This window comes from Myotis yumanensis, unplaced genomic scaffold (genome assembly GCF_028538775.1).
Source record: "Myotis yumanensis isolate MYYU_CA2020_CCGP unplaced genomic scaffold, mMyoYum1.0.hap1 SCAF_9, whole genome shotgun sequence".
Taxonomy (NCBI): Eukaryota; Metazoa; Chordata; class Mammalia; order Chiroptera; family Vespertilionidae; genus Myotis; species Myotis yumanensis.
The window spans coordinates 27,415,211-27,427,658 of record NW_027223760.1 but is presented as its reverse complement, the minus strand read 5'-3'; positions in this window follow the sequence as shown (position 1 = coordinate 27,427,658).

The following is a 12,448-nucleotide window of genomic DNA, read 5'->3' as shown; positions in this document are numbered from 1 at the left end:
GGAACCTCTGAAGGCGAGAGATGGAGCAGAAAACAGGTCTGATTGGACATATGAGTAAGGAACAGTGAAAAGCCCATCCATCTTTCCCACCCGCGCACAAACGAACACGCGAGCAAAAATCCTACCCGTGCGCAACCAGGTGAACCCTGCTCTCCCAACCGGATGGCATAGCCAGAAACGGGAGAATATTCTCTGAAGAGAAGTGCTGGCCTCAGAACGTCAGGCGGTGGGCAGGTAAGAGGCTGCGTACTGACAACAAACTTTTCAATGAAAGTGTAACACTGAGTTACCCCCCAGTCTCCTCACTCTGGGGGCTCCGGGACACGGACAGTCAGGTTTATAGTCCACAGAAAGGAAATTGGAAGATTTCACTCCAGGGAGACTGGAGTGCCCATGGATAAAAGATCCAAAGGCACATTTGAGGGTCCCCTGCAACGCCTGGCCCATTACCCAAGGCCCTTTAGTGAACTCATGATCAGGAACTTTCCGTGGGCTGTTTAACACCTCGCTCTTAAATATGAACATCAAGTTAAGAAAAGGCTCTGAAAGAGCCATCAGAAGTACAGAAAAGGGAAACTCAGGAAAAGTGAGGCAGGGTGAGAAACAAAGCACTTCAAGAAAACTATAATTACCGATAGCGTCAAGAAAACTGTAATTATTATTCTCAGAGAGGGAAGATATTGTAGCCACAAAACAAGAGAAAGAGGCTTTAAGAAGGCACTTTTAGAGAACAGGTAAGAACTCTTGTAAATGAAAAATATTATGACAAATTTATAAAGATTCAATTCAAGTAATAGAAGATAAAGTGTAGGAAAAAACTCTTCTCTAAAAGTAGGAGGAAAATGCCCTGGTCAGGATGCTCAGTTGGTTGGAGCATCGGTCCATACACCAAAAGGTGGTGGGTTCGATCCCCGGTCAGGGTACATTTCTCTCTCACATTGATGTTTCTTTTTTAAAAAAAGTAAGAGAAAAGACAAGATGAAAAAAATGAGAGAAAAGATAAGAACATTAGGGAATCAATTAAAAATCCAACAACATCTGAGTGTTCCAGAAAAAGAGGACAGAGAAAATTGTGAGAAGGAAATTATCAAAGAAACAATACATTAGAATTTCCTCAGACTTCAGGATGCAAGTTTCCAGATTCAAAGGGCCCACTGGGCATCTTGTACAATGAATGAAAACATATTTCATTCTAAAGTTATCAAGTTCTTGCCCCACACAAAGGAAAAAAATAGTTGGGGTTGAAACTAGAAACCAAGAAGGAAGACAAGGATCAGAAAATACAGGGTGTAAACTCATAATAGAGTTGGTTTGGTCCCATAATGATGCTGAATGAAAATTCCATGACAATATCTGGTCCCAAAAGCAACCAGCAGAGATTGGAATAGAGGACTCCAGGAAGAATGTTTTAAGGAAAAGTCAAGATAGATTACCTGGTATGTTCTTGGGGGAAAGCATTTGTGCTAGGTACACAGAAAATCGGTAAATGTGAGATGGAGATCATTTTAATTTCAAGAAAAATAAAATGTGTGTGTGAAAGGAAAAGTGATCATTGCACCTCTATAGTTCAACTGTGAGAAAAATGTACCCTGTCATAACAATGTAAATGCTGCATATTGATTTCAGTAAAACAATGATGATGTAATTAGATACAAGGATAACAGGCAAGAACATGTTAGCAGGATGATGGTGGATAAGAGAGCTAAATATAGTTAATAATTTACTTTTGAAATTTTAATATATAGTAGAATTAGCCTATTATGTAGGAAAACAAATACCACTTCCCCCAAATAGTTCATTCATTCACTGAACAAATATTTATTGAGTGTCCACCACATGCCTGGGCCTGTTCTAGGCATTGTAAACAAAATACATTTTTTTAAAAAAATATATTTTATTGATTTTTTACAGAGAGGAAGGGAGAGGGATAGGGAGTTAGAAACATCGATGAAAGAGAAACATCAATCAGCTGCCTCCTGCACACCCCCTACTGGGGATGTGCCCGCAACCAAGGTACATGCCCTTGACTGGAATCGAACCCGGGACCCTTGAGTCTGCAGGCCGACGCTCTATCCATTGAGCCAAACCGGTCAGGGCAACAAAATACATTTTGATGAAGAGTCATGGAACATTAACTAACAGATAAATATATAATGTCAAGCAGTGAAAAGTGCTATAAAGAAAAAAATAAGTAAGAGTTGAGGACTATTGAAAAGCAGGGAGGTCATCTCTTAAGGCAGTGGTTCTCAACCTTCTGGCCCTTTAAATACAGTTCCTCATGTTGTGACCCAACCATAAAATTATTTTCATTGCTACTTCATAACTGTAATGTTGCTACTGTTATGAATCGTAATGTAAATATCTGATATGCAAGATGGTCTTAGGCGACCCCAGTGAAAGGGTCGTTCGACCGCCAAAGGGGTTGCGACCCACAGGTTGAGAACCGCTGTTTAAGGTTTTCAATAGGGAGATGAATAAAATAAAGAAGTAAGCAGAATATATGAAGGAGGGCATTTCTGACAGCAAGAAATTGGAGAGGAGTAATTGCCATTATTGGCCAGATCCAATCATCCAGATCCTTATAGCCACGGTAAGAACTTTGGGTTTTATTCTAAGTAAGATGGAAAGTCACTGGAAGATTTGAGCAGAGAGAAAACTCACGCTGGCTGTCCTGTATAGAACAGATCGCAAGTGTAGAGGCAGGAAGAGGTTAATGCCTGCTCATAGGCAAGAGATGCTGCTTGGACTAGGGTAGTTGTGGTCAGGAGACTGAGGAATTATTGAATTTTGGACACATGAAGACTCACTCATGTTTGGATGAGGGATGTGAGAAAAAATAGAGAAATCACGGATGCCTTCTTTTATGGTCTGAATAACTGAGTGAATGGAAGTGTTATTTAATGAAATGACCATCAATGGAAGTGTAGATTTTCAGGGAAAGGTGGAAATCATATTAGACAAGATGAACCCAAAGAGGCCCACACCAGGACACATCATAATTAAAATGCCAAAGTTTAAAGACAAAGGGAGAATCTTAAAAGCAGCAGAACAGAAGCAGTCAGTTACCTACAAGGGAGCACCTGTATGACTGCAGCTGACTTCTGAACAGAAACTTTGCTGGCCAGAAGGGGTGGCACAAAGTATTCAAAGTGATGAAAAGCCAGGGCCTACAACCAAGGTTACTCTTCCTAGCAAATCTATCATTTAGAATCAAAGGACACATAAAGAGCTTCCCAGACAATAAAAAGCTAAAGGAGTTCATCACCATCAAACCAGTATTACAAGAAATGTTAAAAGGTCTTCTTTAAGAAGAAGAGAAGAAAAAAGATAAAAAGATAAATAATAAATGGCCATAAAACAGAATGAAAGCATACCATTTGTGACAGCATGGATGGACCTAGAGGGTATCATGCTAAGTGAAATAAGTCAGCCAGAGAAAGACAAATATCATATGATTTCAATTATATGTGGACTCTAAAGAACAACATAAATGAACAAACAGAACGGAAACAGTTCACTGATACAGAGAACAGACTGAGGGTTGGCAGAGGGGAGGGGCTTAGGGAACTGGGTGAAAAGGGTGAAGGGATTGAGAAATACAGGTTGATAGTTACAAAATAGTCATAGGGATGTAAAGTACAGCATGGGAAATATAGTCAATAATATTGTAATAACTGTGTATGGTGCCAGGTGAGTACTCGAAGTATTGGGGGGAACACTTGTAAAGTATATGACTGTCTAACCACTATGCTGTACACCTGAAACAAGTACAAAATAATGTTGAATATAAACTAGAATTAAAAAAAACAATTAAAAATAATAAAATGTAGGTCTTTGGTTAAAAAAGAAAAAGGCAGAGGGAGATTTGAGACACCCACGACCCGGAGGAGAGGGGGATGTGACGACAGAGGCAGACCGGAGTGATGCATGTACAACCAAGGAATGCTAAGGATTGCCAGTGACCACGAGGGGAGAGTCCTGGGACAGATTCTGCCTCAGAGCCTCCAGGAACAGCTAACACTCCGTCAGCACCTTGATTGTGGACTTCTGAACGATGGGAGAATAAACTTCTGTTGTGTAAGCCACCCAGCTTGTGGTCATTTGTTACAACAGCGCAGAAAAGACCATGGCTACTCTTCAGCTGGAGTTCCAGACCGAGGAGACACGGGGCGCTGTGCTGGCCTCCGAGCCCAGCCAGGACGAGCAGCGTCGCTGCTGACCCAGACCTCGTGTAAAAAGACTAAGATGTAAATGTTTGTTGTTGTAACACACTGAGATTTTTGGATCATTTTTCAGCAAGAAAAGGCTAAATAATATTTATATACATTAAGTAAAAATTAAACTAAAGAAATAAAGTTAAACGGAAGACAATTTGGCTACTTCAACAGATAAAACTTCTGTTCAACAAAAACTACTTTAGACAAAGTAAAAAGCTAAGCCAAGAGAAAATGTGTAATATATACAGCAAAGATTAGAATCTAGGATGGTAAAAATGCCTAAGATTAATGAGAGAGAGAGAGAGAGAGAGAGAGAGAGAGAGAGAGAGAGAGAAAAAAAATAGGACTAGGATATAACAATCCACAGAAGAGAAAATACAAAGGCCAAAAACCTTGAAATGATGTTCAACCTCATTAGCAGTAAGCAGAACAATGCAAGTTAAAACACTGTGGCCAGTTCATAGCCAACAGAAAAGACATTTAATCTTGCAAAACTCCATGTTGTTGATAATGTGCGGAAAGAAATTCTTCTACATGCTGGATAAGAGAGCGAACTGGTACATTCACTATCTGGAGTGATTTGGCAATATCTCAGGGATGCTCAGCACCTGCATTCCTTATCCAGCAATCCCACTTTTGGGACTATCCTCTCGGGAGACTCATACCCTTCAGCACCCTTTTAGCAAGGGGACATGTAAAAGCCAGCTCATTAAAGTATTGTCTATAATAAAAATGCCATTTTCAAAAATACCAATGGCGATCAGCAGGGAAGAGGCTATCAGCCGTGGGCAAACTACGGCCCGCGGGCAGGATCCGGCCTGTTTGAAATGAATAAAACTAAAAAAAAAAAGGACGGAACCTTTTATGTAATGATGTTTACTTTGAATTTATATTAGTTCATACAAACACTCCATCCATGCTTTTGTTCCGGCCCTCCGGTCCAGTTTAAGAACCCATTGTGGCCCTCGAGTCAAAAAGTTTGCCCACCCCTGGGCTACATCAACTATTGCATAGATAGAATACTATATAGACGCGAAAATGAGTGGACAAGATGCACTTGGATCTCAAAAACACAAGGTTCAGTGGGAACGATTCCATTCATGTAAACTATTTGTGGATCCGTATAACAATCGATTGGAACTATACCAACTTCCATTTTGATGGGGCGCGGCAGGAAGAAAGCGAGGCTGGTCTCTGGGGGCAGCGGGTGGAAGAAGAAAGGCATTGGCTGTCTGGGGTAAGGGTGGGGACCTGGTGAAATGGAAAGAGAGCATCAGAGAAAACCCAGAAAGGAGGAAGCAGCATCTGAGACAAATGGTACCTCTCCCACACTCCCACTGCACAGGACTGGCCAACTCCCTGTCTCCCTACAGGAAATCTCTGCCTCCTTATTTCTGGAGCTGTGGAGGACAACTGGATATCTCTATGGTTTCCACTATCCCCATATTTATTGCTATTGTATTTGCTCTAGTCTCTGAAAAAGCAAAAGGTTGCATCTATGAGAAATTCCTGTTGGATTCCAATGGGTATCTGAGTCACTCAGAGCCTTAACTGGATTTTTCTCAGTTTCATTCATTCATTCAACCAACCTCAGAGCATCTATCTGCAGTGTTTAGTGTTAAGCTCTGTGCCTTTTATAATCTTGTAAAAACACTGCGGCTGCTTTTCAAAAACCACCCTACTGATGGAGCAGCTCAGATACCTGCACAGGATGGGCTCCCAGATGGCAGGTGCTAAGAGACCCAGCTGTGTGTGTTTCCTCTTCCCGGCCCAGGCTTAATAAAGACTGTCTGAAATCCCACCAAGACCACGCGGGGAGACCTGGTGTCCCCTCCCAACCATAAAACATATCCTCCACTCATTTCAGGAAAAAGAAATGCCAATCTCATAATTGGCTTTGCATTGCAGGCATATTTGTGAGGGGAGCAAATAAAGAAAACATTTAAAATATTTGATCTATTTTGGGTGAGGTTCTGTAGCTTTGGTCTAAAAGAATGTCATCTGAGAGGCAGTGCTTTCTCTTGGGGGGCAGACTATTTTTGAGATCAAAAAAAAAGAAGAAGAAAAAACGTATTTGCCAAGAGATAGCTGACTCTGGTGATGTATAGGGAAAGATGGCTGTTTGGAACAAGCGAAGTAACGGTGTAAGGCGGATTCAGCTAACCACTGACCAAGCTGTGCTGGAGGGCGGAGCACTTTGTGAGTGAGACAGAGTGAGTGGGAGGGACCTGAGATAGCTTTGCAGCTCCACGTCTCCTCTTCTGGAGCCTTCACTTGGGTGGCAGGTTCATCTCACCTCACGCTGCCTCACGAGCTCCTCTTCTCCCGTTGGTAACAGCCCTCTGTGGATAATCATGCCCAGGCGTGGGGGGGAGGGGATTCCTTTGACAAACTCTTGTTTCTTTTAGCTTCACTCTTCTCTTTTCATTTTGCGTCAGATTTCTCCAAATGATGGATTTATGCTGGGCCCCTCCCTCCTTTTTCCATGAGATCCAAACTTTATTTAGCCTTTTAAAGTGATCTACAATCACCCCTCTTCTTGCCTCTCCTCTGATTCCCGACACAACCCCGCTCCCCCTCCTCTCTGATTGTGGAATGCACCCTCTGCCTCAGTGACTTCAGCCAGGTGGCTTTTCCCACTTCACACTCACCTGAGGTCTCTCCAGTCAGCGCCAGCTCCAGCTCCATCTGAAAACCATCCCTTAAATCTCAGACCTCAGTCAGTCATCCTTCTCGAGCTATCTACGGAAACTGCTGTCAGACTTGCTCACTTTCTATTTATCAATTGCTTACTTGAATTATTTGATTTAATTTAGATATATATGTACAATTTCCCTAATTAATAACTAGTCAACTCAACAGTTATTTAATTAAAAGTTAATTAATTATAATTAACAAATATCGAGTGCTTGCTAAGCATTGTCAATTCTATTATGTCCTAATGACATAGTAGTAACAAGACAGAACTTTTAAAAATAGGGGCCATATCTTAAAATCACCAGCCATATATTACACCCATTTCTCTCTCCCTTTTATCTTCTCTTTTGGGTCCGAATTAAAAAACAAAAAAAAATATTAAGATATTTTGATGAAAACGATTTCTGTTCAACTGTTCACACGATCAGTACCAAAACTGAGCATTCAAGTCAGTGCTTGGGGAACGATGAGTGTGCATTTGGGTCAGGGCCATGAACCCTGGAGTCTCCTTGCTGCTACCCTAATTAAGAGGTGCAGGTGGCTGAGGGAGGGGAACCAAGGACTGCAGTCTGCCCAGGTGCTCATGAATACCAGGCATACTTCAAACACAACTATCCATGTATGGACTTTTGGGGATGCATGGTTCACGTGATACTTCTGGAAGGCAGAGAAGAATAGCCATAATAAAAATAACAAACAAATAGGTATGGCCAGAGTATATGATATAGAAGCTAGAGTGCCAATTTACTCTCGTAAAGTGGAAAATATATTCTGATACAGAAAACTGAGGTAGGCATTTGAACCAAGGCTCCTGTCCAATGGCCACTGTGGAGGGATGATGCCAGCAGTCTGTGGTGGCTGATAAATTGCTCCTCTTTAGGAATATTTCTGCCTAAAGAATCAAACTCTATTGCTGGTAGAACTATTGGAGAAATACTGGTACATTCTTCTTCCCAAAGCTCTAAAATACCAGATTTCTCTTTGCCTATTATACCATCTATCTTGCCTTCTTTCAAGGTATAGGTCTCAAGTCTATGCATTATTTTTAATTGAATATCTCTTCATATCCTATATGAATTTATGTCCTTAGAATTTATCTCCTTAGACCACTTCTATATCTCTTTCTTACTCTATTGAATGGCTAATTTCTGGAAAGTTTTCATTTAAACTAATTATTCACAGTACTCATATCTATATCTCAGCACCTGTCATAATGCCTAACACAAAATGCCATGGAATGAATGAATAAATTTTAGAGGTTCATAGAGTGGGAACTGTTGGCTAGGAGATCTTTTAGCAACTATCCCAATACAGCGCTCTAACACTCCTCTCTTCCTTCAAAACCCATGCTAGATATCAGTCAAGTTCAAGGAGAATGGCAGGGCAACACCCTCCAGGGACAAGGGGCTAACGCCTTAGGGCAGATCTATTTGGGGTCAGATGCTCTACTGTGACCGAGCTGGAGTAGTAAGGAGAGCTGGGGTCATACTCACTTAGGAGAGTGCTTAGCTGTTCTCTTCCACTCCCTTCTTCACATACTGCCTCTTAATTTTTCTGGCTGATGGAGTTTGGACTAGCCTTCTTTAAGATGGAAGATGCATGTGTAGATTCCATTGTAGGCAAGCTAAACTCACTTGGGGGATACCCTGGATTTGGGGCCAAGGCTTCAGCTAGAAGGTGAAACGATCTTTCATCCAACACTGGATTCTGTCGTTATTTTCCTTGGGAAAGCCATGGAGAATGCTGCCCAATGGTGGGGGTCCAGTTTGGGAGTTCCCAGATACCTGCTAAAAGACCTGACTGCAAATATTTCAAAAAAAATAATAAATACATATAAATAATGGTATCTATCTATATACATACATATATTCATTTTCACATAAAGTATATATTAATTTTTATACATTATTTATTAATTTATTTTACACAGTAATGTATACTTTATTAATTTAATACATCTATTATGTGTTAATGTATTTAATGTTTTAATAATTATAATTAATTAAAGACATAATTTGATTCATTAAATATATTGCCTTTTAAAATCAACAACTTTATAATTATGTATTGATTTATTTAGCACTTTTACTACAAGTAACCATGCCATCCATGTTATCACCACTTTCCTCTGATACATGCCCATAAAGTGAATTGGCAAATGTTATAATGTTCACTTCTGGGAAGAAATCAGGGACAGTTTAAGAATCTTCCCTGAGAACACAGAAAGAGTCCAGACTACAAGTTAAGCAACCGTAATGAGTCATTCAATTTCCCTGAGTTTTAGTTTCCTCATTTGTAAAATAGCTGCCTTGAAGAGTTGATATGAAGTTCAAATAGATTAATAAATGTAAACATGCTTTATAAACTGTTAAGAGGTACTTAGCTATGAGTGATTACCACTATCAACATAGAACCGAGATAAAACCCAAGTAGCCTCCTGACTGCCAGCTTTATTTCTTTAACTTTAAATTAATCTACTGCAAATTTTCTGCCTATGAGACCTTGCATCTCCATAGATTATGGAACAGTGGTTTCAGCAGCCACAGAACTTTTTCTGATTCTTGTCATTCCAAAGAAATTGGTGAAATTCCACTGTGCACAGAAAGGAAAACACCAAAGTTTTTCTTAAATGTTGGAATAAGATATCTTTTGGAAAACTGGGTTGGAGCAGGGAGTGGGGCTGGGGCGAAGCAAAAATAAAATTTGTTGATGCTGTTTTTATAACATTCTCTTATTTCACTTATCTGTGCTGTAGGCCACTGTTCTCTCTGTTTACTTTGCATATTTTGTATTGCATGTCTTTTCCCCGAGTTTATGAGTATTGTTTTGTGTGCATTCATTTTTAATTTAATATAATATAATTTTAATATAAATTATATTGTGCTAAATATATAATCTGTTTCTTATGTTTCTCATTAAATGCAATGCTTTTAAGATCAAAATAGCATTTGCTTTGACAAGATTGTCAATTCTTTAAACTTAAAAGAGATACGATGATTGGGAAAACTTCAGACAATGTGCAAGTTGTGGGAAAGTATTTGGGAACCAAGGCAGAGTGCCCCTTAGTATCCTTCCACGTCCTCTCTCTTCTGCCTCTAACCTGTAGCATGTCCCACTGCCATTGCCTAGTTTAGGTTGTCAACATTGCGCATCTGGTTTTCTGCAATAAAATTGGTCTTCCTGCCTACGCTGGCTCCCCATTCCCAACCTCTTCCTCAATCCATTCTTCTTCTGCAGCTAGAACTATACCAACAGGGCCATGCCACCTCCCTGTTGAAAACTCTCCTTTGATTCCCCATCACAGTGAGAATAAAATCTGACAAGTCCCTCTGTCATCTTCCCCCTCCACCTCTCAGATTTCATTTCCTACCACTCCAATCCTCTCTCCCCCTGCTTTAGGCAGAATGGCCTCCGGGTTATTCCTACAACGTAACAAGCACATGGCTGTTCCAGCCCTTCACATGTGCTGCTCCCTCTGCCCTGTAAAGATTTGCATGATTCCATCTTGCACTTCAGATGTCCTTGGAAAGCCACCATATCAAAGGGCCTCACTGGCTGCTGGTTCATTGACTTCCACCCTTTGCTAGAACAGAATATCATTGAGGACACGTTCTTTGTTTTATTTGTTGCTTTATCCCCAGCACTCTTTCTTGGTGCATGGTAAATATTCAACAAAATGTGTTGAGTGAATGAATGATTCATGGATAAAGTTTACTCATCTATAAAGGACTAACAAGGCCATCACTGAATAATCTAGCTCCTATCTTTCCAGTAGCATCTTAGTCATCTCCCCTCCCTCTCAGCACAGACATTCTCACACCCTTCAGTCTATGCTCAAAAGATTGAATGTTTTTCATTTTCTTCAATGTGCTTTGCTCCCTCTTGTCCTCATGTGTTCACACATACTGTTTTCTCTTCATTGAACATTGTTCCCCCACATCTGTGTCCAGCTAGCTCTCCCAGGCCTTCCTTCCTCTAGGAAGCCATTCTGACTGTCCACATCTGAGTTTTATACTTCTCCTAGCCCACAACATGGTGAACTTCCAATATAATTGCACTTATTCTACTGTATTGCAATTGCCTCTTTACTTATCAGTACCTACCATGCACTTTGAGCTTGAAGACAGGGACAGATCTATCTTTTTATCATAATCTCTATAATTCCAGTACTGTGCCTCAATGAATATTTATGGAATTATTGGTCTCTCAACAGTACATTTACAGGCTCTAAGTTGCTGGAGGGCATAGCCTACAGCTTTAATTGAATCCTAGTGTCTCTTAATAACAATAATGGGGATATACTTGGCACTGAAGCCTACATGGGGTGTCACAATGCATTTGCTAAAAAAGAGCTACAGAATCTCGAGGTATTATTTTACATTCAGAAATAGCCACGTGGGGATGTGCCTAATCCAGTGTCCCCTGGGATTGATTTGGGGGATTTCCACGTGACATCAGTCTCATCTGTGTGAAAGACCCCGGGGCTGGAAGAGAAGGGAATAGAAGAGGGTACTGAGCTCAGTGCCAGATAGTTAACTGGATCTTGTGGGTTATTTTAAGTAAGTATTTCCAGGAAGAGAATGTCAAGCTCTATGTGAACTCAGTTTTCTCACATCTCAACATGAGAACAGCAGTAAAGATAGTCTCCTTCCCAGCATTCCTTTGAAGAATAATAAATAAATGTGATAAGAAAATGCTTCACAAAATAAAACAAACTTTGAAGTAAAAAGCAGCCAGCCAGAATTGTTCATGTAGCTGAAAATTATTCCACATTATAGCCATTCCTATCAGTCTAATTCAGTGATGGCGAACCTATGACACGTGTGTCAGAGGTAACACGTGAACTCATTTTTTTGGTTGATTTTTCTTTGTTAAATGGCATTTAAATATATAAAATAAATATCAAAAATATAAATCTTTGTTTTACTATGGTTGCAAATATCAAAAAATTTCTATATGTGACACGGCACCAGAGTTAAGTTAGGGTTTTTTAAAATGCTGACACGCTGAGCTCAAAAGGTTCGCCATCACTGGTTTAATAGGTGGTAGTCAGTAACCTCTTCAACCTCACATTCTTATAATTGTATACACACACACACACACACACACACACATACACACACACACACACACTAGGTGCTATGAAAAGGTTACAGACAGGAGGACTAACTTCATGTGTTTATAAATATATTTTGATTCTTATCCCAAATGATCATTTAAAGTTTAAATATTCATTTATTCACTATTAATATATTTAATATGATTATACATATAACCAAGTCAAGTCAACGAGGCAGTTATCCCAGTTTCAAAATGAGATGGTTAGACTAGAAGATCTCTGATGAATTCTCAGTTCTAAGAATCAATGAGTTTTGACTTTGAGTTTGCTTTCTCTCACACATGCTTTGATAAAGACGAACAAAGCTGCACATGACAGTTTGAATAAGCCAGTATTACTCAAAAGTATTGGCATGTGGAATATACTCACTGAAAGTTTCTGGGTGGTAGATGTGGACTGTGCTTGCTACACTGAG